Source organism: Aquila chrysaetos, chromosome 20, assembly GCF_900496995.4.
Source record: "Aquila chrysaetos chrysaetos chromosome 20, bAquChr1.4, whole genome shotgun sequence".
NCBI classification, from domain to species: Eukaryota; Metazoa; Chordata; class Aves; order Accipitriformes; family Accipitridae; genus Aquila; species Aquila chrysaetos.
The window spans coordinates 19,801,241-19,825,463 of record NC_044023.1 but is presented as its reverse complement, the minus strand read 5'-3'; the positions used below and the strand labels follow the sequence as shown (position 1 = coordinate 19,825,463).

The 24,223-nt window shown below is 42.2% G+C and overlaps 1 protein-coding gene across 9 annotated transcripts in view; it reads left to right on the top strand.

Moving 5' to 3' along the window:
* The window catches only part of FOXP1 (forkhead box P1), a 392,273-nt gene that overhangs the window by 162,247 nt on the left and 205,803 nt on the right, over positions 1–24,223 (top strand). For all 9 annotated transcript variants that reach the window (XM_030043708.2, XM_030043705.2, XM_041118643.1 and 6 more), the window contains one exon: positions 2,194–2,259. The gene's annotated coding sequence lies outside the window, so the exon portion shown is untranslated. The remainder of the gene's footprint in view (positions 1–2,193; positions 2,260–24,223) is intronic.

The following is a 24,223-nucleotide window of genomic DNA, read 5'->3' as shown; positions in this document are numbered from 1 at the left end:
ATGAAAGCAGTCCAGATTTCAATCAGGGAGTTATTTGTGAGAAGAGCTGAAATCCTCCTCAGCCCTGACTCCACTTGTGTTGCTCTCAGTAGCAGCGTTGGTCTCCCACCAGCTAATGGTGGGCCAGTGTTACCGGGTTTCCTTGGAGCGTGTTCAGTTCATATATGACAAATGTGTTTAGAAAATGTTACCTGCCTTTTACGGCACTGCCAAAAGAGATATTGTATGCACGTTTTATGCAAACCTGTAATTTTCAGCAGTTTCCTTAAAAAGTACATTTTAAGATGGTTCATTCGCTATCATGAAGACTCAGGGTAGAAATGAAGTCTGCTTGCAAAATACTGCCAAAATAAGGATCTGACTGCCAAATACCCAGAAAATTTGTAAACCAGAGAAATATGAAGAGAGGTTTAAAGTGTCAAATCCAAGATAACCCCTGCAGCAAAGCAGGATAAAAGCCTTTATTGTTGCTAATCTAAGAGCACATCGTATGTCAAAGGTCATGTATTTTACATAAAAGATGTATTGTTTTACATACTCTCAGGAAGGTGAGACCTGACCTATTATGATGGAGTAGTGTTATGTCCTTTACAGTGCAGAAATCAGGAGTGCCTTATATACGTACCCCAGCAAAGTACATAGGGCTTCTTATACCGCAAACACGTACAAATTTTGGCCCCTCATCTTCTGGTACCACATTACAAGAACTGTGAAAAGCTTCTCACTCAAAACATAAAAAACAAAATAAAAATGAAATAAAATGAAATGCCAGTGAGCAACAGATAAAACCAATACTCATTTCATCTTGAGGTAACCTTTTTTTCCTGGCTAAAAATAATTGGGTTTCAATGGTAAAGAAGTAATGCCTCATTCTCATTGTGAAAACATTTTTCCTTCCAAAATAAATGGCAAATGAGTACATTTTCTTTTGAAAGACCTTAATGAAGATTCTGATTTTTCCCAGAGGTTGGTATTTTACTGCTTCAGTAGAAAGCTTCACCTACTGATGTAAATAGCATAACTTACCGTTTGATGAGTTTCACAAACACCCCCAAAACTCCACATCACTGTGTGAATTTTATGAAACGGAGTTTCACGTAGCTCTGTCTTACACATCCACGTGTCACTGACTTTCCGTTTCGTATGATGTCATCTGTGTCACCCAATTATTGCGTATTTCTTTCTGTCTTTATTACATATTACTCTGCACCCCTGCAGCAGATGATCAGCATTTCAGTGAAATTATGTTATAATTTTACTCTATTAAGGTGTTTGGTCAATTGATGTGGAATTAATTCCGAATGCTGTTAGTGGTTTGAGTTAGTAACTTGATCTAAATTAATAAACAAATGTTTTTCTTTTCTCTTGTACCATATGTTGATCCCAATTACATGAACAGAAAGTGGCAGATTGTCATGTTTCTTAAAAGATTACATACTCTTTTGCATAAGAGAGAGTACACAAGATGCAGTAATATACAGGGTAAAAAAAACCTACATGTGCTGTTTTCTCCCTCCTACTTTTTATAAAGATACACTTTAATTATTTCTCTTTTTAATACCCACTGCTTGTACCACCTTGGCATACTTGGTGTGCTCTTGGTAGTGCTTAACGAGAAGATATCCCAAGACAGTAAACAACTTTTTGAATTAGGAGGATGCAGCTAGTTTTAAATCTCATCTAGGACTGTGTCTCTATGGAAAATGATGAGAAAAAAGAAAGGATCCAGAAGCTAAAATAGCAGTGGTTACAAATGGTCTTAAAATGCCTTAAGTAAGGAGAACCCATTCAGACAATAGTCAGATTTCTGAAACAAAGGACTGAACTCATCTATTATTCAAACTGAAAATAGATTGATAGACATCAAGATTAAGAAAGTTTATGCTAGAGAACAAAGATGTCTCATCTCCATGTTTTTTTTTTTTTCCCCCCCCTTTTGTTTTTTCTCCCAAAGACCAAGTTCTTCGTGCTAAACTGAAGAGCCTCATACTGGCTGGTACTGATAAGCAGCAGTCCTGTGACTTGATTGTTTCTATTAACTCTCTCTGAAAGTCATTCACCATTAAACACGATTAGATTCATTTGTTGCTTTATTTATGTTTGTACGTGCAAACGTGGTGCCAATGAAAATGCTTTGGATGTTGTTGCTGACGCTGACCCAGCAGTCATGTGTGTTACCTTCTTTCTCTGCAGGGTAAGAAGAGTGACCTTTTTGGGTGGCTGTAACTGAAGATTGCTTTACAGGAGCAACTGAAGAAGGTAAATACAGATACTGTTTTGCACACAGTTTCTGAAGCATGTCTGAGGGAAGGATCTGATCCTGCAAACCCCAGGAGTGTGCCTTAGTTGCACAAGTAAAGGCTCATCTGGCAATATGGATAAAGATTGCAGCGTTGGGCTTGGAGCTAAGCTTTTGGAGCCACCGCTGTGCCTTAAAGCCTCGTTTTGCCTGATAAGCCAATGGTTTAGGTGTTCAGTTGCATTTTAGGAGCAAGGCCACAAAGATGCACTTTCTCGCTTACAGCCATGTTCTGAGAAGGCTGTGTGGTAACTGGACAGAGCCTGTGTGCGAATGGGAAGACCCTGCTCTGGCTGGTCTCAGTGGCCACGTGGCCAAGTCCATGGCCCAGTATCCACGGGTGCTGGACTGGGAGCTGCAGCGGCACAGCCCCGTGGCGAGGTCACCTTACTGGGGCAAATCCCTGGGGAATGGTCAAGTCAGCTTCAGCGCTGCTTTGTCCCAGGCTGAGACACTCCTGGATTTACAGCAATGTGTCGAGCAGAGCAGGAGAGCAGAATTTAGCTGTTAATTTGATTGCTTATTATCACTGCAAAAATTAAAACACATGCTTTTTAGTCTTTTGGAGCGTAGTGAAAAGGAAAGAAATACCACTCTCTGCAAAATGATTTTTATTTAAAGCAACGTGAAAGTCCCGTGCTTCTAAATTAACTCCTTGCCTCTCTTCTGGTCCAAAGTTTCAACTTTGAAAGGAATATTAACATCACAAAAGTGGTGATTCACAAAATTAACTTGCAGAAGAGAAGAGTAACGCAGATCAGTGTTTGGTACTGAAGGGTGTCATCTGACTGAGGTTCATATGGCTGCTTTATAATCACCTTCTTTCAGAAATTAATAGTCGGTTAAGCACCATAGCAACAAGCAACACTGATGTAAGCGTTGAGCAGTGGCTGCTGTTCGCTGTGATGTCAGTGCTCGTTAGTGCTGTTCTCTTGACCTTGTTTGAATATAAAATGGTGATTTCATTTTAAACTTAGAATTTTACAGAATGACTAAATGCATTGGAGTGAATTAGAGCTATTTTTATTTTTAATTTTATTAAAATGTACTTCAAGGGGAAAAAAATGTCCCTGTTCTCTTCTGTTTAAAATTAAAATAGATCTGCGGACGATGTGGGGTTTTTTTCAGTTCTTTGTTGCCAAAAATATCTGTTTAGTGAGGATGAAATTCATGAAGTTCAAGTGAATATTGCAGTCCTTGACCATGCCAGTGGTGTATGTCAACTGTATGATATATGCCTTTCCAAGATTTGAATATTACTGGGTTTTTTATGATGGAGCCCATGAGGTGTTAGATGCATTTAAGCTACTGAAAAAGAAGCAGATCCTGCAGTTTAAGAAGGTTGTGGTTCCTTGCCCTGCAGTGGTGTTCCCCCTTTGAGTTTTTGTGAAGAAGGGAAAAATTTTAAGTCCCAGGTGCATCAGGGGGCCTCAGAATGAATGGGATTCCTGTGGAGGCACGATTCATGCGTGGCCATAATACTATGTGACCCAGGAAAATTAAGAATTTTGGTTGTGATAAATGCAAAACACTACCTCTAGACTCGCCTGAAGTTTGTAGGCCATGTCTCCAAAAGCAGATATATTTTGTATTGCTACCGTCAGGGCACAACGCATGCCAGACATACCCTCTGGCACGCATCCTTCAACAGTAAGCAGTTTGGGTGATTCGTAGAATATATAACTGGAAAAGGCCATCAGATTTTTCAGTCTGATCTCCTGAGTATCCTAGGTTATGGAGTCTCACCCCACACCCCTGGGCAGAGCTGGTAAGTAGGGTTCAGCCAAACTCTGTCTCCTGGAAGCTGATCCAGGCTCAGTGGGAAGACCCTGAGGACTGGAGAACCATGGGCCAGCTACGGTGTATGCAAGCGGGTTGCATGTTCAAGCATGTGTTTTCAAACTGCACAGCAAAATTCATGACTTGATGAAAAATAAGTTGTTCAATGTGTCCTTTAATGTTAGGACTTGTTTCTCTGAGAATGTTCGGCTTTGTCCTGCTTCCGCTGCAGCTGAGGGGTGCCATTTTCAACGAAAACCTATTTGCTGCCGGATCGGTCCATAATCTTGCAACATATTTCATAAAATAAAGCCATAATGAATGATATGTGTTCCAAGAAACTGGATGTCAAATTTCAACTGGGTGAGAATTGAAACTGCCAAGATAATAAACCATGAGAATAGGAGATAGTAATGGAAGTAGTGATAGAGTCCTAATTAGAGCAGTGCCACTGAAACAGGGAAGGTTAAGGGTTTGGTTGATTGAGTTTGAGCTCAATTGCTTGATAGCTTAATTTCAGGTGAAATCCCATCTTCTGAGTTAGCAGTTAAGCCGCTCAGTGCAGTTACAGAGCAGGACTCTCTACTCCTTGAGGAGCGGCCGCGTGGCCCCGGGCGTCCCAGAACTGCGTGCGAGCCTGGCCTCAGGCATGCGGAGTGGGATGCAGGACAGAGCTGGTAAAATAGATTTTTATACTGCGTGTTTTGTTTGCTTTCTTTTTTTCTGTGAGCTCCAAAGAGCCCTGAACAGAGGCACGAACAACAGAATAGATACAGCGAGGAGCTTTGATGGTTAAACCTTCAGAATTAAGATGTTTACATTCTCCTTTATTTAGCACTGTTAGGCATAATGCCTACTTATATGCCAGTTTTTCCTCAAAGTAAGAATTTGAATTGAAATGTTTGATTTGGGGAGAAGGAAGGGGAAACGTGTTTTTACAGAATTATGGACAACAGTGTTAGTTTTCCAGGAGCAGTCATTTGTTTAAATGTATGTAAAAGCATTTTCAATAATCAAACACTATTCAGTGAGCATTGTAAATCAGGGATAGCTTGCATGCTGAAAAATTGAAAAGTACAAAACATGCTACTAAAGTTGTACATTATTGATAACAAAAGACACATGCAGACTTTTAAGATAGCAAAGATAGAATCCTTTAGAAAACCTTTAACAGGGGGAAAAAATCAACACAAAGGATTTAGCAAAGTTGCATTTAGTTTAAAATTTCAAATCTTAATGCTTGTCAGAGTTAAATGCTGATTAAATATTGATAATAAACTAGAAGCTGCCTGCTGTAACTCAGAACCGAATGAGATGATCAACAGATAAATCCGTGGGTTTGAGCTTTAACTTTTTTCATATATGTGTATTTTCTCCTCCCTTCCCTTCAAGCCAGGAGAAAGGTCAGAAGGACTTTTTTTCCTAAGCTCAGTAAAAAAAATGGATTGTGCAGTTCGTCTATGTGGAAAATGAAGTGGTTCTGGGACACAGAAAATCATTTTTTTCCCAATAGTCCCACCACTTTGTTTCATCGGGAAGAGACGTAACTCTCAAACCGGGTTGGCATGTTGCTGTGTCACCGCTTCGCTGGCCATAGCAGGAAGAGCTCCAGGCACAAGTCGAAGCCCTGAAACAAACTTTTTCAGAGAAGTTTCTGTTTATGAAGGGCTCAACATTGTGTGCAGCTTCTCCCCAGCGCTCTTCCTTGCTAGTGACTTTCCAGAACATGTGCTGGTGACGTCCTTACTCCTCTTTTTTGTACCGGCTGGGTGGCAGTGATGCTTGCACGTCAAGCGGTGGGAAGTTAGTAGGGTGATGTTTCCCTTACTGAGTTTGACACCTTGACTTTTCTTGCTTTTGACCTAATGGTCTTAAAGCATATTACAGAGCAGAAATAGCCATCATTCCTAGAAGATTCAGTGTGTGGGTATTTCTGAATGTGGGTCCTGTGACTTGGGTGCATTCATAAGAAAGTCTGTAATGCAGCAGACAACCTGATTCTTGGGCGTTTTCTCCAGTGTTTTCTCTGCAACAGGCCCAAACTATAGAGCTGTACGGGAAGCATTTTGCATGAGTGCTTGTATCACCCCCAGCAGGAAATAGGGGACTGGGAGACCCCCACTGATGCCTGCTGCTCACTTGCTGGTGGGGTGGTAGTCATGTAGCTGGAGCGATGAGTGTCTGTCAGGCCACATCTAAGACTGGATTTATTTACTTTCGGATTGTTGGGAGAGGTTGTAATATCCTACTTGTTAAGACCTTTGAGTTACTCAAATTGAAAGGTATAGTGCGGCGCAAAGTGTTTCTGTAATCTGTAGTAATAGAAATGACAATATTACCTGCATGTTCTGGGGTAAACCCTAAAAAGGTTGTGTGTGGGCCTTTGGAAACGCAAACTGCTTGAAAACCTTACCTACTTGAATGAAAAGTTTAGTCCGGAGATGGGTGAAACTGTGACTTTTCTGAAGCAATTGGGTCAAGAAGATGTAGAGAATAGATTAAGACATTTTGGAATAATTTAAAAAGTATCTGAGCAAATCTCATTAACATGGACCACTAGCATGCTGTATTGAAGACTTCAAAGATCTGTCAGAGGAGTTCTTTCTGCGCTATTGTCTGCCAGCATTAGCAATCTCAAGAGAACATGTTTCTTTTGTTTGCTTTTGGCCCATTTAGCTTTTCTTCTTTTTCTTCTTCTTCTTAATGTTCCCTGATATATTATAAATCTTCAAGTGGGTTGGTAGAAAAATATGTTTCTCAGCTTTAAGATAATCAGTAGCAGGTTTTGATCCTCTTATCTGACGCTTTTGGACCAGATACTTCTGGTCTTCATGAAGACTGCTAAAGTGAGCAAGATTTGGCCAGTATTTTGCATAATCCTGCAGTGTTTCTTCCATTAGCTTAGGTAGATGCTTGATAACGATCTTCAGTAAAATGCAAGTGCTGATTTATATTGCTTAACATGCGTTCAAAGTACCATCATCCTTTTCGAATCTGTAAAGAACATGAAGCACAAGGCTGAGTGGGCCATGTGCACCTCTAGGGTTGGAAACCATGAACCTAATCTATACCCACAGATCAAACACAGTTGCATATATTGAAAATGGCCCAACATGTGAAGGTTGTAACTGTAGATTAAGCAGCCATAAAGGGTGCACTGATGTTCAGCAGTTGCTAAGAAGTGCTGTGAGGTCCATTAAGCTGTCATCAGAGGAGGCCCAACCTTTCTCATCTAATGAGTTTCATGCAAAAATGGCCATCTTGGCAAGTGCCATCATGGAGCTTAGGGTTGCAGCATCCCTGCCGCTGGCAGGTGTTTGAATTCTTCCCACTACCCTTCTGTGTACAAGGAAATTTAAGCCATGTGCACCCCAAGAGGGAGACACGACATCCCGTTCTAGGCACTGATGTGTCTGCGAGGGATTTTTTGTTGTTGTTGCGGTGATGGGCCATGCTGTTGAAGCTGGTTGGACTCATCAGCCTGAGCAGTTTGGGAAAGCGTGCTGTAAAAGTTGTGTTCAGAAAGTTGGAGCCTGTTCTTGTGTCATCAGTGGTCCATGAGCAGCCTCTCAACTCTCATACTGATTGAAGCTTTGCTATGGACATGATCAACAGTTACATCGCTGTGTTCATCTTTAACCTTGGCCTAACTACAGATACACTAAGGAAACAGCTCATAATACACCATGCAATGCAGACTATGCAATTTCCAGCCTGGTTCTTCAAGACCAAGCTGGATAATATGTCAGGACATGCTGCATTTTATCATAGCTTAGGCAAGGAAAGGATTGGGAATGGCATAGGTAGGAACAGCATCCGTCCTCATTACTCCGGAACCCAGGCATGGGCTGCAGGTCAGATAGCCTGAACTCATGTGCAGTCTCAAACACAAAAACGAAGGTGATGGAAAGATCCAGTTTCAAGGTTGCCTTCTGAAGCAGGCAAATGACTTAACTCCGCATTCAGAGTGGTGCTGGAACTTGCCCTTGTGCAAGTTACGCTGCTGGGCCAGTGGACGCAACGGTGGTTGCAACTTGGTAGTGCACATAGGCTGATGGGGTTTAATACACAGCACTGCTGTCTGTTAGCATCTCACAGCCATGCCTGCTTCTCGACACAAGGGCAAGAACCACTTGTAGATTTGCAGGCTTGAAACCTGCCTTCAGAAGACTCGTGTCGCAAAGATGGTGCACTCTCCAGTGTTACAAAATCTGGAGATGTAAAAAAATGACACCAGAAATAGATTCATATTGCATATTTCATCTTTTATTTGGTCATCTCTTAGGTCATTGCCTGTTGCCTTCTACCACACCAGAAGTATATCTTCTGGCATACTTAAGTTACTGTCCTACAGCGGTAGCAACCATATTTTACAGTGGCAGTGTTACAAGACCAGTGATGTCAGTGGGCATTACAGGAGGCCACCCTTTTTATTTGGTAGCTCGTACTAAAGCCAAGGCATTTAAAAAAAAAAAGTTTTTGGCCCTGGTTGCCTGCCCATATTTCTCATTGCAACATATGAAAGCATTTTTCAGTGCTGCTAATGGCAGGAACTTCAGACGCCACCTCCAAGATGTTTAATTGCTAAGTGTTTCTCCCAGTGCAATCTGTGAATTTTAATTTGGGGCTCTCCCACCTCTGCTGGCCGTATACTTTTCAGTGTGTTTTGTGTAATACTGCTTAATTGCTCAAAAGGGTCATTTCTGACTCTGAGCTCACTGTTTATTTTTTTAGTAGAGTAGCACAAACATTTGGACATTTGTAACTAAGACTCTGACGTCATTTCCATTGCAAACCGTTAATATCCGTAGTTTATAATACGGCTTTTCAAAATAGATTTTTGTTTAAATATGATGATCTCTTTCTATTTTGTTTTTAAAAAAAGTAGAATTGTTACCCCTTTAAACAACAAAAAAGATAAATTGGCATCTCTTGAGTAATAGGTCTACTGTTATTCTCCTGTCATACCCTTTTCGTTATTTTTGATAGCCCCTGTGTTTATCCATATTAGTTGTAATATAAGTGTTTCATTTAATCCTCTGACATGTTAAGTGTTAGTGGATCCCACTGATGGAAGGAAACGTCTGTGGAAGGGCACAGCTTTTCCTGCTACTGGGGCACTTCCACCAATGGAACAGTGGTACGCAGTTGTGACATTAGTAATTGTCTGTAAAGATCTTAGAAATAGAAAGTGCTACATTTAAAAGCCAACAACAGCATAAATCAATAATATAGGCTATGAGACCACTTCCTTTTTTGGGGAGGAGGGGGATTTTTTGAACCCCTTTTTAACTGGAAACATGTCATGTAGTTATTTTTATAGTTTCTGTTTGCTTTATTGCTGTCATCCTTCTCTGTTTAAATTTTATTCCAGTAATGGGAAAAGATAATTTTTATTGGGAAACTTTTGCTTTTAAAGCCTTATTGAATGCAAATTGAACATTGTTAAAAATGTTATTATTGGAAAAGAAGAGAAAAATTATTTCTGAAAAAGTGCAGATTCTTTTGCGTCTTTATTCCTCTTTAAGATCTGATGTCCAGTGAGAAAAAATTGTGTGCTTTTATTGTTTGTTTCCTTTAGCTTTAAGGAGGGAGAGATGATTGCTTTTGGTGCTACTTGCTTAGAGCATTCAAAGCTCTGAGCTCAGTTTTGGAGAACGTTAAAATAAGCCCACAGGAGGTCTTGTAAAAGTTGTAAGAAATTGTAAGCATGTCTGCTGAGTCAATTATATGAGACAAATTGCCAGGGTAAGGCTGCAAGGTTTCAAACTTGTTATTTACTCTCTGCTATCTTTAAAACAATTCATTTCTGCCTTTGATTTCACAGCAGATAAATGCATGTTTTGGAGGAGAAAAAAGATATTAATTAGTCAAAACATCATTTAAAACTGAAAGAATTATCTGGATTTGCATTCATGTAGTTAAAAGGAGAGTCTGGCCTGTCCTCCTTTTGAAAGTTGAATAACTGAAAGACTATAGTGTAAAAATGCAGACTTTGGCTTTTTTAAATTTCTCCTCAATGAGATTCAAGTGTATGAGGCAGTATTTTTTTTAGATAATTTGAATTTTAATATTGAAGTTATTCTTGTAAAAAAATCATACAACTTGAATCTCAGAGCGTTCACAATTTTTTTCAGTTTATTAACCCTGTAATAAGTTTCAGAAAATTGTGTGAAGAATAGTGCAAATCCAACATGCGCATAGTGTAAATCCCACGTGTATAGTGTGTGCTCGCTAATTCTCTCAAAGTTTGTGTAGTTAGCGTGTCATATGTTCACAATATACAGGCCAGCTGGAGCATTACTGCTCTGTAAGCTGCCATGGTTAACTTGGTTTGAAATACATCCAGATCAGCCACAGTATTTTCTAGATACTTGATAAGGTCAAAAAGTCCAGTAAAGTCCTTTTCCTCCTTTCCCAGCACAGTTAGGGTGGAGAGCTCAGAGGGGAGCTGGGTAAATCGTTGGGTTTTACTAGACCCGGCTGTGTTTGAAACTCATGCCAAACTCCTGCAGTGATTCCCAGCTGGGCGGGACGAGGCAGCATTGTGGTGCCGTGCGACGTCACCTGCATCCCAGTGTCACTCACACTCCATCACTCGAGGAACCTGTCTTTGAAGTTGCCCTGCCAGAAGCTGCTGGAGAGGAAGGCTTTTAGATACGAGGGGTTTGAGCACCCTCAGCAAGCCTGCGACCGCTGTTCAGAAGAAACATCCGTTCTCGCTCTCCTATCTAGAGCGTAGGTGTTGTTGGATTAGTACTAGACCCTTCAGGATCCCCAACGGCTGCTGGTGTGGGATGAAAGGTCCTTGTGCTGCAGAGGGTTTGTCATCCACAGCGATCGGCAGACGTGGTGGGGACTGTCTGCAGTGTCTCGTGCATTGCCATGTCAGCACACATCTCACTGCTGCCTTGCAGGTTTGGGTTGTCTGTGGACCCACAGGTGTTCAGTGTGGTCCATGAGATATCCGCTGTCCCAGCCCACTTAATCTTATCCACTCCTTACATGAAAGGGGTAGATATATGTGCATAGGTCTGTCCAACCTGGATATCTGATGGACTGTTGTAGGGGAGCAAACTTTCTGGTTGGTATGTTGCTTGGGAATATTGGCAGGTGGTACGTTTTTGTTGAGATGTTGGGTTTTTACAGAACATTAGGAAAAGCTGTTTGTCCCTTAAAGTAAATCTGTGCTTTCCCAGCTCCTTCCCTCTGTTGCATGCTGTCTTCTCTCAGCTAGCAGTGGCCTTCTCCAGGCACCACCATACCAGTTGGTTGCATGCAGCAAGGGGAAGCCCTGAGCACTCCCTGTGTGTTCTACCATCATAAGGCCACATACCCTCAGTTCCCCACTTGTGTCTCCTCTCCTGTGTCTCTGTCTTCCCTCTTAGTAAGAGTGGAGCTGTTATCAGCAGTATTACGAGATACCAGGTATCTGCAGAGGGTAGACCCCCCAGAGTACCTCCACGTGTGGCTGGGGCAGTAGCTGGCCTGTCCCAAGTTGTCTGCTTCCCTGCTGCTGTCATTCCTGGGGCAGCAGGTAGTTGGCCAGGCATGAAGCCCCCCAAGAACAAGTGAGATCTTGCCTGTCTGCAGAGAGGATCTGCTCCCAAAAGGAGAAGAGGCATGGAGTTAGGGGTCTCCATCACGCTTGGCCCCAGTGCCTTCGTGAAGTGTGGTGGAGGGTGGGCTGCCGGTGATGTGGGAGGAGGTTGTGTGGGAACCTGGGATGTGTAGGAGACAGCATCGGTGGGACAAGAAGTTCTTCCCCCAAGAGGAGGAGGAAAAAAAGGTCCAAACAAGCTTTGTTGGACGTTTAAGGAGACCTTCTCTTTGAAAACAACTGTAAAGAGACTTTCCCAGATTTTGTCCTCCGCCATTGACATCCTGTCTGGTCACCGCCCATGAAGAGTGATCTGTGGCATCATCTGGGTAAGACCTTAGATTATCTCTGCAGGGGAACTAGAGTTTATCATGGTTTTATATTGGGTTTTTCTCAGCATGTAACTGGATGCATTAATAGTGACATGATCCCAGTGTGACCTGGACTTTAATGGGTTTGAACTTGGAACTGTTCAAACATTAAGAAAAAGCCCTCACTCCCTGCATGTATTCAGCAGCTGCTTTTTATATGCAGAACCCAGAGCTGCAAAGGTTCAATGGCAGTGTATTTTCAACTTTCAGATGAAAAGGACTAAACTGCCAAAAAAACTGGGCTATTTCTCTCCTGATGCAGATGTGTGACTGCCAGGACATGCATACATCAAAAAGACAACGTGCCTCTGAGCAGTTCAAAACCTACTGCTTTGTTTTGTTTAGCTCGAGGCAAACAAAATGTCAACCCCCTCAATCTTGGGAGAGGATTTTTGCTGTTAACGTGTGCTTTGCGCAGAGCCTGAGCCCACGAGTCAGGATTTGGGGTTCGTTTCCTACCTCTGCAGCTGACTCACTCTGTGGCATGGGTACTGTTTGTTCTGGACAAAGCTTTCTTGTTTTTTCTTGATTTTGTACATTGCCAGCTGTGCATGGTGTACCATCCAGAATATGCTCTTTATCCTATGTCAAACCTTAACTGTGGCAACAAGGCTGTGATTTGATTTTCCCACTTGCAATGAGAGCCAGATTTGCCCCTTGCTCCCCAGAGGAGATTGCAGGTTAGGCTATCTGGCTGCTGTGTGTTCAAGCAATTCAGAAAGGTACAAATTGTTTCTTCAAAAAAACCCAAACAACCCCCCCCCAAAACCAACCCCCCCCCCCCAAAAAAAAAAAACCCAAAATAACAAACCAAACTAACTCTGCAAGGCCTAATTTTTCTGCAGTTTTGGGAAGTGTGTCCCATTCCTCTCCTGCTCAGCCATATACCTAAAGCATCTTCTTTACCAAGCTTCTGCTTGAAAGGAATTCCATTTACAAAGTTATCAGCTACCTGCAAACCGATGGGCATAAGGGAAGGCCTAATACCAGCTTGGCATTGGTGTTTGTGTGGAGCTCTGCAGTAACGATGGAGAAGTTAGTCACCTGCCACGAGAGTCATTCCCACGGAATGATGATAGAGCAACCCAGAGTAAAGATGGCTCTTTGGAGAGCTGCTGACAGATTTACTGACCACCAGGTCCAACTAGATTGCCCTTTCTTTTTGGTATTACGAATGACTATGCATTGAATTTACTTACTAAATTGTTAGGAGGTTGTTGTGTTGTAATGTGTCCCCATAATGTCAGCAATGTCACCCTGCCTTACCCTGCTGCCTTCTCCCAAAAGCCAGGGCAGACCTCTGCTTTGGGGAATCCATCTCCAGCTCTTTCATAGAGTCATAACGGCATTATGTCTTGTGTATAGTACTTTTACTAGGGATGTAAATCTTTGGTCTATAGACCTTTGGTTCAGATTTTTCTTTAAAACATTAATGAGCATTTTAGTTTTGGGGGGAAAAAATTTACTAGTAATGATGACATTGTGTAAAAATGTAGCAGCTAAAGCATACGTTCTGTTGGTTTGCCTTGTCTTATAGGAACATCATTTTTGCACATCACTATTAACAATGCAAACACCCTGAAATGCTAATAGCACTAGTAAGCTTTTAATTCCATGGAATTTATTGCTTGCTGTATTTCCATGAATTTATAACGCTTTGATTCTTAAGAGCCCCATTTAATCAGTTTTGCCTGGCACAGAACATAATAAACAACTTGCTGGTGCTAAAGTGCCACATGGGGGAGGCTGCTAACAAGAAAGTTAAATGCTTCTGCCACTAGCAGTTTCTTCGCTGTATTTTTCATGAGCTGTTACTACCAGTAATGTACTTTGCTAGCTTTAGAGCAGTGGTTAAACACAGTGACAAACCAAACAGCGCTCCAGCACTGTAAACACCCAAAGCAATACCATTTTTGTTCAGAGCTACAGTTTAAACCGGGCTTGAGGCTCAGTATCATTTTGTGGTGATCAGTGATTTTTTTTTTTTTAAAAGGTTTCGTTTTTCTAGATATCTTAATGTAGGACTTCTAGGAATTACTAGTGAGTGGTATTGATCAAGAAAAACAGTGTGGTGGAAGAGAGAGAAAAAAGAATTGAAATACTTTGAAAAACAGTTCTTGTTTGTTTATGCTGCTTGACCATAAAAGTACAAAAAGACTGTCTTAGTAGAAAAATACCAGATTATCAAGTGCTTTAAAGCAGAAAATGTCATCTGAGTCTCAAAACTGCACCAACTTTATATAATTACCCTTTTAATTATCCCCAGTGGCCCATGAAATTTGTAAAATAGAGCATTGAGAGTTTGATTTACTTAGATGTTGCACTTTAGTGTTACGCTCTTAATGAATATTGTTTAGTACTAATGTCAAGCAGAGATTGGTGAATGCTATAGAGAGGTGCATGCTGCAAAGCTGGGTATTCAGAGGGGAATTGTGGAAACTCCACCTTAAACGAAGAGTATGTATGTATGCAGAGCAATATGCTATAATTTTTGTTGCCTGAATGGAAACTATATTGATTTTGTCCTCTGCATGCAAAGTAGTTTACTGTATTTTCTTTATTTAACCATGCCAGAGAAATAACCATTTTTTAGGGCATTTATTTGGTTCTGTGTCAGCATCAACCTTGTTACAGAGAATAGTTGTGCCCTTCCTCTAAAGGACCAGAACGTGGAAGCAAGCTCTTTAATTTGTTCTTAGGACCTAACTGGTTTAGCCTATGGTAATGGAAATAACAGTAATCAATATTTGATGTGGAGTTTCTGTGGGGTATCCAAATATCATTTATTGCCAAGAAATTGCTAGAATAAGCTTGGGGGAAAAGTAATCCAATGTGTGGTCTAAAAATCCAGCTAAATTAAACAGGCATCTTCAAAGGTGAATGGAAACATCAGTGAACAGTAGCAGTAAAAAGGAATAAAGCAGAGTCTGAAGGGTTAGATAATAGAATGTAATAGCTGATGACCTCTAAATTATTGGTACAAATCTGAGCGAGGTGGAGACTCAGTGGAAAGTATTTGCATTTGAAAATGGTTATAAAACGCTTTCAAGTGATGGTCTGGTCTGCAAGACCCATCCGCTGACAAGTTGGGGAGATTTGATACTGTGGGTGAATGACTCTCAGAAGGATGGGCTGCCTTCCTCTTGCCTCACATGCCACTTTTTCCTTTCAGCTTTTGAATCTAGCCAGTGTTGAGAGCAGCATACAAGTGCTGGTATGGGAGGTTGGACCAGGGGTACAACTACTTCGGCATCTCTAATAATGTACATGACCAGATGCTTCCAGAGAAAGTGGAAGAAGCCTGAGGGTTTACTTTCCTTCCAAAATTTTTGTTCATCTTTTCCTGCATTCACTGCTGTAACAGTCTTTGTATTCCTCTTGTCTAGCTATGGGCTGCTTTCATTATCCTGCTGAATTCATGAGATCTTAGCATGGCTTCAAATTTCATAGACCAATTTGTATACCATTTGAGTTAAAACTCAACTCTTACTTTGTTTTTCCAATTTGTGAATAGTCCTGTACATTTGTGATACATACTGTTCATATATAAATACTGTAGTTGGAGGAGAGAAACAACAGAAAAACAATTATTTTGCAACTTTCACATAGTTGAGAGAAAATTTTAGTTCAAATCCTGGCTTTAAATAAAGGGCAAAAATCTGTTTACTTCCCAAGGACCAAGATTTTATAGTACAAATTTTTCTTAAACAAAAGAGTTAAGTGTTTGGTGTACAGCTGAAATTTGGAAAGGCAAAGTCATGTTAATTGTTTATGGAAACAAATTTCAGGGAACTGATTTCTAGAATTCTGAAATTTGAATTTATATTTGAAAATATATTGTTTAAAAGAAGCTCAAGGGAACAACCTGTGAAGAGGCTAATGAAGCATTTTTGTACAACGCTGAGCACAATGGGGCTCCTTTTTTGTTTGTCCTGAGGCCCTGCAATAATAAACAAAATTACTACCAATAATTGGGAGCCTTGATTTGAACTCGTGCTGTGACTGCAGGATGCAGGCAGTGTCAGTTTTCAGTAAGTGCATCAAGGCTGACCTTGAACTTGTATCTGCTGATAAGAGCAGTGCAATAGCCCAGTCGTATCTGAGAGCGTGTCGTAGTGCTCAGTGCTGCTGGTCAGCTTTGCCGGTGTTTCTTCTCTCCTTGCCTTGTGCCCTTTCTATCGCCAAAGCCTGGACGAGCCAGGCTCTTCTGATGCAGAGAGTCATCTTGGTTAGCAGCAGCACTGGAGATCGCCCAGGTGCTCCTTGTGCCAGGAAAGCCATGCCGAATTCGGTAGGGGAACACGAGAAGATAAATTTCTTGTAACAGAAGTGGTTATTTTGGCTCCATTTTATTTCATGTGGTATGTTTTCTGTCTCCTCTACCGCTGTGCATGGGTACGTCACTCCCTTCTGCTTGTACAGCTTTTTAAATGTGTGTGGTATTGTATCATGCTTTGGTCTTAATACACCAGGAGATGGTAGAAGACAGTGTAGTTGTCTGGGTTTTTTGCTATTGAAAGGGTTGGAAGTTTGCCCAAAAGCCAAATTGTGTGGCAGGAGATTACAAAATGTTTAGTTTCCAAATCTGATTTTTTCCCTTGAGAATTTTTCTTGCTTCCTCAAAGACAAGATTCATCTTGAACAGCCCAGACTGAGGTGGTGCTCATAACCACGCTGGAAAATGTCCTGTGGCTTGGAAGAGCAGCTGGTTGGAAGGAGGACAGTTTTTCAGGAGCAGTTAGGGCACTTTCAGTTCTCACCCCATCTCACATCATACTCACGCGCAAGCGTTGGTGGGCCATGGTGACAGCATGGTCTTGGCACCAGGCGTTTAGTGAAGGTACTAATTAGTCATGATGCTGTTCCACCACAACGGATGGTTGCATGTTGCCGTTGCAGATCTTGCATCTAAGAGATCATCTTGGTATTTCGTTTTGTGTCTAGGCATCAAAATTTGGGCAAGAGTTTATGGCACTTTTGGAGCCATTGAGCTGCTCTTGTGATGGTTCTAAAAAATAAATAAATTAAAAAAACCCCAAGGAAAGTAGAAAAAGGCCAAACCCAATATATTAACTCTGTGTTGTCCAGCGTATTAACTCAGTATTGTCCTTCTGCAATAGTCTGGCATCAGGGATATGGACAGAAATGTGAACTCTCACCTCAGAAGTCACTAAGAATAAGTGAAATTTCTGAAAGACGGTTTTACTCCTGTCTAAAATTGGAAGCATGAAGTGGAAGGTTAATAAGAAGAGAACCCTCTGAACCTCGTGGTTAGACTCACATTTAGCCACCCAGCTGAGGAGGGGTGAGGGAGCCAAGCCAAAACCATCACAGAGAGTCCAATCAGATCACTGCAGGCATTCTTGTTTTCAAAGTTGGTAGGAAATGGTTTTCTTAGGAAAAAATGGAATTGATGTTCTTTTTTTACTTTAGGAGCCAATTTTCTGATCTCCAGTTAAGATGATGAACTTGCACTGGCCTTGAATTTCGGGTCTCTATTTCACTGTTTTTCATGAGCTGTAGTTTGTACATTTCTTGGCAAATTATATGTTTTTGCAATCCTGCATGCTTCTTGCTTTTAAGGAAAGAAAGGAAGAAAGAAGGAAGCTGTGTTATGTTTAAATGCTCTTTAGGTCCGTTTGCATATGCTTTTGCATATTCTTGACCGATCTTGCTTTGTTTTATGTGTTTGTAGCGTTTTTCTTACACCTTGTGCAATCATTAGCATTAATGGGGATTTGCAAGTGTAACAAGAGGAGAACATACCCCAGAGTGTATTACTTAATTTCCCTTTGAAGTGGAATGAAGTTGTCCAATTGGCCATATGCTGTGATTTGCCATCGTTACGAGTAGTTTTTGACTCCTTGTAGAGTAGGTTAATCTCTCCTAGGGAGCCTACGATTAATCACATTGGATTGTATATGGCATAGATAGATATATGCCACCTTTAAAAGTGCCAGTAAGTTTATGAGGCACCTTTTCTAAGCCAGGAGCAAGAGGTGCACAATATAAATGCACAAGAACCGTTTGCCCCTGCAAAAATTGTGCACTCACATGATTAGTGAGGCATGGTATTAAATTATTTGAGCTTTGTGCATAAATATATACCGAGAGAAGCCTCGTAACTGGGGATTTTGACTATAGTTTTCTTCTTCGTGGGCCAAATACTCTTCTGTAGATCAGGCTAAGAGTATTTCAGTGGAGCTCTGCCCAGGGGTAGCAGCTGAAGAGCTGGTCCTCCTTGCGTGCGTGTTGCACTGTCCCACACCCAAAGAAATGCCTCCTCATGTTTTATGGGTGGACTTTGCAGCTTGATTGGAAATAGAAACACAGTAAACAGCAACTGTGTCTCAGAAATATCCCCAGCAACACAAACCGTCGCTATTTCAGCTTCTTTCCAAGGCCCCTGCTTGGGGGGCTGATCTGCAGCTATATTACAAGCACTGTAACATAAGCTGCAGCACCAACCCTGGAAAATCTTGTTGTACAGCTAACAAATGTCTGCAAAACCTTGTTTGTATGTATGTGTGCTTATGTTTAAGATGCAAACTTGTATTTGAGTGTGCTCAGCTCCCTGCTGTATATAGCTGCAGAGCTATTTCTAAGATCTTGGAAGAGATGGATTTGTAGTTTGATTTTTTTTTTATTTTTTTTTTTTTTACTGTGTTTTTCTCACCCTGATGTTTATTAACATCTTCCCTGATGTCCAGTTACAAGGGATGGGCACATAAAAGTTTACATGAAAATACATTTCTCTGTAAGTGCTCTCTCACTGCGATTCCTTTGCAGCTTTAAACCAAAACCAGTTCCATCCTGTTTCATCCTTTACCCCTCAGACCTGATAGAGAGGAGGGATATTTCACTTTCGTCTAAAGTCCACCTTGTCGTTTCCATTTTTCACTTTGGTTTGCTTGTTGATTTGAAGTAGCGGGTGTGACCAGCCGTCAGAGCCCTGTTGGGAGCCCACTGCCAGGGAGAGCATCAGCCCTGACTCCTAGTTTTTATTCCTGCTTTTTCCCTCCGAACACACCAGCACATCTGAAAGTCTCCTTGCTGACCACTAGTGAGTTGAAGCACTGAAACAGGAGCTTAGAGTCAAGGCCGATGATTTTCTTTTCTGCTTCTCTCTGCCTGCGCTGGGACTTGTAGCCAGGCTCTCTGGACGCGGTTCAGAGCATTCAGGGACATGCTGGACATGAAGGATTTGCCTATTTGCTAAAGGAGCTGCCAGCGCCTGCGGCAGCCAGCAACACTTTGAGCCGGTTGTGTTTTCCTCGGCAAAGAGCAAAAAGAGGGCAGATGGGAATATGGAGGACATCTTGTTAGAGTGAGCCAAGAAAGATGGAAGGGCTGAGCTGCGATGCTGATTCTGTGTCCCCGGGGCCAAGAGATGTGTGTGTGGGAGAGAGATGCACCTTCATCTTCTTGTTCCCACCCCTTTTTCTTAAGGGTTTTGCGATGCTCTGTGAGTTTGGAAACACACCTGTAAGCCAGCCACCTTGCAAGGGCTTCATGGTGGACAGGAATTTTTTCTGGAGTTTATTTGTCCTTTCTTGTCCAACTTACTTTAAAGAGTGAGCTAATGAGGTGCTGTAGTAATTGTTTCAAAGCAGTTTTAGGAGAGAAGCTCTGTTGTGAATGTTTTAGTTTTGCTGGACAGCCACCCGCTGACCTGCCTTGTTTTTTCTACTTCAATTCTGTCCTCTGCCACAGCTGGAGTATGTAGGGCAGACCTTCACGTCTTTAACCAAGGCATTTAAAACTGATGGACAGTTTTGGAGTGCCTAACTTAGAGACACCGAGATTCCAGGATCAAAAGATGGATTTTGGGCAAAGTTCTTGTTCTTTGTAGCAGATTCCGCTGGTTGGGTTTGCTTTGGTTTGGTTTGCAAAGGTTTGACAGGGAGTATCTTGATCTCCCTTTCCTAAGGGTCTTTGTCCTGCCTCTAAAAGACATATGTAGGAAACACTGCAGTAAAAACAGGCCCCACCCAGAATTTTTTGTCTGGTTCCTTTCCTTGGTGGAGCTTTTCGCTTCTGCAATGCAAATAATATGTTTGCAATGTTGGATATCTTAGCTTGAATGTGAGTTGTTTTAAAAAAATGGTTTGATACTATGTCCGCTGGTTAGCCGAAAACCATTGAAAACCAGTTTGAATGTACCAATGCGTCAACTGGGCTGAAGAACTGTTTCTTGTCTCTTCTCCTACCCCATCCCACTGAGGTCTGCAGGCTGATGCGGTGCCGTGCTGGAGCTCCAGCAGGTCCTTGGGTAGTTTGGAAGGAAAATGTGGGAGTTGCACTAGACCACCTCAGAAGGAATTACAGCCAGTACAGCCAACAGTCACATTTAACCTTTGGTACATCATCATAACACACAACGTTTTAGGAGTGTTAATTATTGTTTGTGGTACCCTAAGCAGGGAATGTGTACTGTCAGCTGTTGTGGAAACAAATCAAAAGACCTTTCCCTAACCAGCGCAAAAGGAAATAGGTTTTCTCCTTAATGTCTACTTAAAAGGGAAATGATTTTGAAGAACTCATTTTTTTTCTATTGTTACATTTTATTTCCCTTCATCCTCCTTTCCCAGAATCTTCTGTGTATCTAAATCCATTAAAATAGTGGTAGCTGGGAAGGAAAGAGTAAGGCCAGGAGTAGGTTCCAAGTGCATGTTTACAGGTGCTTTCCTCAAAGCATCCTGTTTTCTTCAATACTGAGTCTGTTCTCCACGAATCAGACCTTTTTGTAGATAGAGGGTCCTCTCTGAATGTCCAAGCTTGAGAAGGGTTTTGTGTGTGTCTGTGAATATGGGTGCATGCCTCTGTACATGTCCATCAAAACTGTGACTTTTGTGATTATTATTAACATTTTGTCTTTTATGATTATTTCACACTACTTTTCTCCAGCGATTTCTTACTAGAGGGCTTCTGTTGTGAACCATTAATGTTGGTGGGCTTGGCCACTGCTTCGTGCAGTGCAGAGGAGTGGGAAGAGGGTGTGACTTTGCAGAAACACAGGGTTACCTCCAACCAGAGAAATCGGGCTGTAAAAATGATGAATATCTCTCTTCTGTCATCCATAGATCTGACAGTTTTGTATAACTTATGAATTAAACATCTGGGAGGTGTATATGTATTTTTTTTTTCCCCTTTAACAGTCGCCAAAACCAAGGCAGATAAGCCGTTGAATAATTTTTAGTCATCCAGTAACGTTGCAGCAAGTTTTGGGAGCAGATCCCTGGAATGTCTCTCTTAACAGAAATGGCAGAATTGCCATTAGTGTTAGTGAGATCAAGGTGGCACCCGGTGCTATGCCGTAACCACGAGACTTTAACCTTCAATTCCATGCAGAACAGACAGGACCTTTACCGCAGAGGTCTCATCGGAAAGATCCCAACAAAGTAAACAGCATGACACTTAATTTATCTACCCCAGAAACATGAAGGGCTCAGTCGACCTGATGGGATCTGTGGTTCCAGGGAGTCTAGGTATTTAAAACCTGATGCTCAGCCTGCTAAGCCATCCCCTGCAGCTTTCCTTAGTGCATAAGATATGAAAAAATCTCCTGTCCTGCAAAACAGATATTAAATTGGATACTCTTTCACCCTGCCACGATAAGAAACGCGGCAGAGAGAGGCAGGAAAATGGAATGCTGCTTAGAAAGAAAATATATTTGAATCTAACATAAAAATTGGTGAGATAGGAGGATTTTCAGTGCTAGTAGCAATACCCTCCCCAATGAGTTGCTGAAAATTCAACTCTCCCTGTAGTTTTTGCACTGGATTGTGAATAAAAATGGTTGTGATTGATGAAGCGTTTGGTGTCTCACTGTAAGTTGGTCAAGAGGGACTTCTAAATCACCCAAATGAAATATTGCATTATCATGAACAGTAATATGTAACTGTTAAGTATGCCGTTGCTTATCATAAGCTCAAGCTCCTTCGGAGCTCTACCCGCCGAGAAATCTTTGCAAGCGTTGGAGCAGAGAGCCGCTGCATGGCCTGGCAGCACCACGGGGCTGTGCCCGTCCCTTCCCGGGTGGGACATGCCGAATTTGGAAGGACCGTTCTGCTGCGCTCGAGGCGTTGCCTGCATCCTCACGGGGAGCAGGCAGGTCAGCTGAGGCAACAGGGGCGGGGGGGGGTTGCTTTTGGGTTCTGTTTTTTAGAGAGGGTGGAAGGAGGAGAAGGCAATATGCCTTTGTTTGCTGAAGGGCATGGACCCATTAGGCAGATGCGGAAAGCCTTAGTGATAAATTACTCCCTCCTGTATGGTGCTCGTTACATAGTTTTATTGCATATTGGGGTTTTTTTGCATAAAGCTTTTTTCCAGTTCTGTGCATAGGATAATATATGAGAAAACAAAGTTGATGTTTCATGGGAAACCAGCAAAACAGCATTTAAAAAAAAATAAAAATTTCTACTTTCTTTATTGACACAGAGAAAGAGGCTGATGATGTTCCTATTTAAAAAACAAAACAAAACCAAAAGACTTCTAGGGTTGAGTGACCCACACCTCCTGTTGAAAAGCCCTGTTGTTCCCAGTACGACAAAATGCCAACCCAGTTGGACTGAAGTTTTCTATGTCCAGAACTTTCCACTAAGACCTTGCAGCTGTTTCTCAGAAAAGGATTAGAGAAATAGATGCTGCCTGGCTGTGTGAGAACACACTTAACACCCGTTAGCTAAGCAGCCTTAGGATTTTCCATGTTTTGGGGCTACAATGTGGAAATGGGGGGAGGAAGGTCACACTGAAGTCGGGGATTTTGCTTTGGACATACCTGCACAACTTGATCTCAGGTTGGCCAAGCTACAGGTCTCCAAAAGTGTCCCAAACTGGACTAAACCCTCTAGTTCCTCTGTAACGGACAAAAAAAATGTATGCAACCCCAGCCATGAGAGGGGTGACATGCTCAGGCAGTCATGGTTCATTTCTCTCTGGCCTCCTTGTCCCTGTCTGCTTGTTTTCCTGCTTCCTGAGCTGGCCATGTCTCCTCTCTATTCAAATCAGGTGGCTTCCTCTAGAGAGGAGGAGGAAGAGGAGGAGGCAGTCGGTGGGGAACGGTGCCACCCACCCACCTCCCACTGAAGTCTTTCACCTGCTTGTTTTCATACTTGTGCTCCAACGCGTGGGAGCTCGGTGGCTTCCCGAAGAAGTGGTGATCAGGGTTGCTCACCAAGGTAGATCAGCGATGTTCCCTGTCTCTGTTTCCAGGAGTATCTCGGGAGTTTTGGATTAAGCTTTTTGCCAGAATTTGGCCCGTGGCAGAATGCTCAGCAAGGAATGTTCAGTGTGAATGGTTAAAATTTGGCAAATTTTACTAGTAACTGAAAACAAGGTAATTAAGACGGGATGTGGTACATTGGGTGGTGTTAGTGGTCACACCTATAGGACACTGTATGTGTGCATGCACACGCACAGTGCTGGGAGGTTCTGTACAAGTATGCATGTATTGTATTTTAGAATACTAATATTTTAATCGGCGTAAAGTTAGACGAGAGCCTTCCATTTGTGTCAGAGGCTTGGATCCTGTTGGGGTGAAGGGATACTGCACTGGGGTTGGAGGAAGACGAAGGAGAAGCTCTTCTCTTGCACTCACGTGGGATGCGCCTTGCTGCTCACTCCTGAGCGAGCATGAAGTCCTTCGATTTGGCTCCACGACACCTCTAAGGTATGGAGGAAATGCCTCCTGCTCCTGCCCGTTTCATTGCAGAGTCAGGTCAGAAGGTTGATCTTCAGTAGTAGAGGAGAGGGAATTTGGGGGACACTAGCAAAAGCCGCTGTGGAAACTTGCAGCTGCATGCGTTGGTTTTGCAGCTGGTGTTTTCGTGCTAGCGCAGCGAGGCTCAGCAGCGCGGTGGCCTCTGCGTGGCCGTGGCCGAGGAGCCTCCATTTGACAGCGTGCAGTATTTACAGCGCGGAGCAGCTGGCCCTGCCGTCAATCCCCCCCATCAACAGTAATCTTAACTCATGCACCTAAACTGAAACAGTCATTAAACTTTTATCTGAATAGGAAAGCTTCACGTTTTCTTGACAGAACAGATTCTGTGGCCACTAATTTATTATTGCAATTTAAGAAACAGGTGTCTGTCTGACATGTGCCATGTAGTTCAGTAGGTCACTAGTGACATCATACTTAAAATCGTTGTCTTCGCAAACGGTGCATTTTGCGTA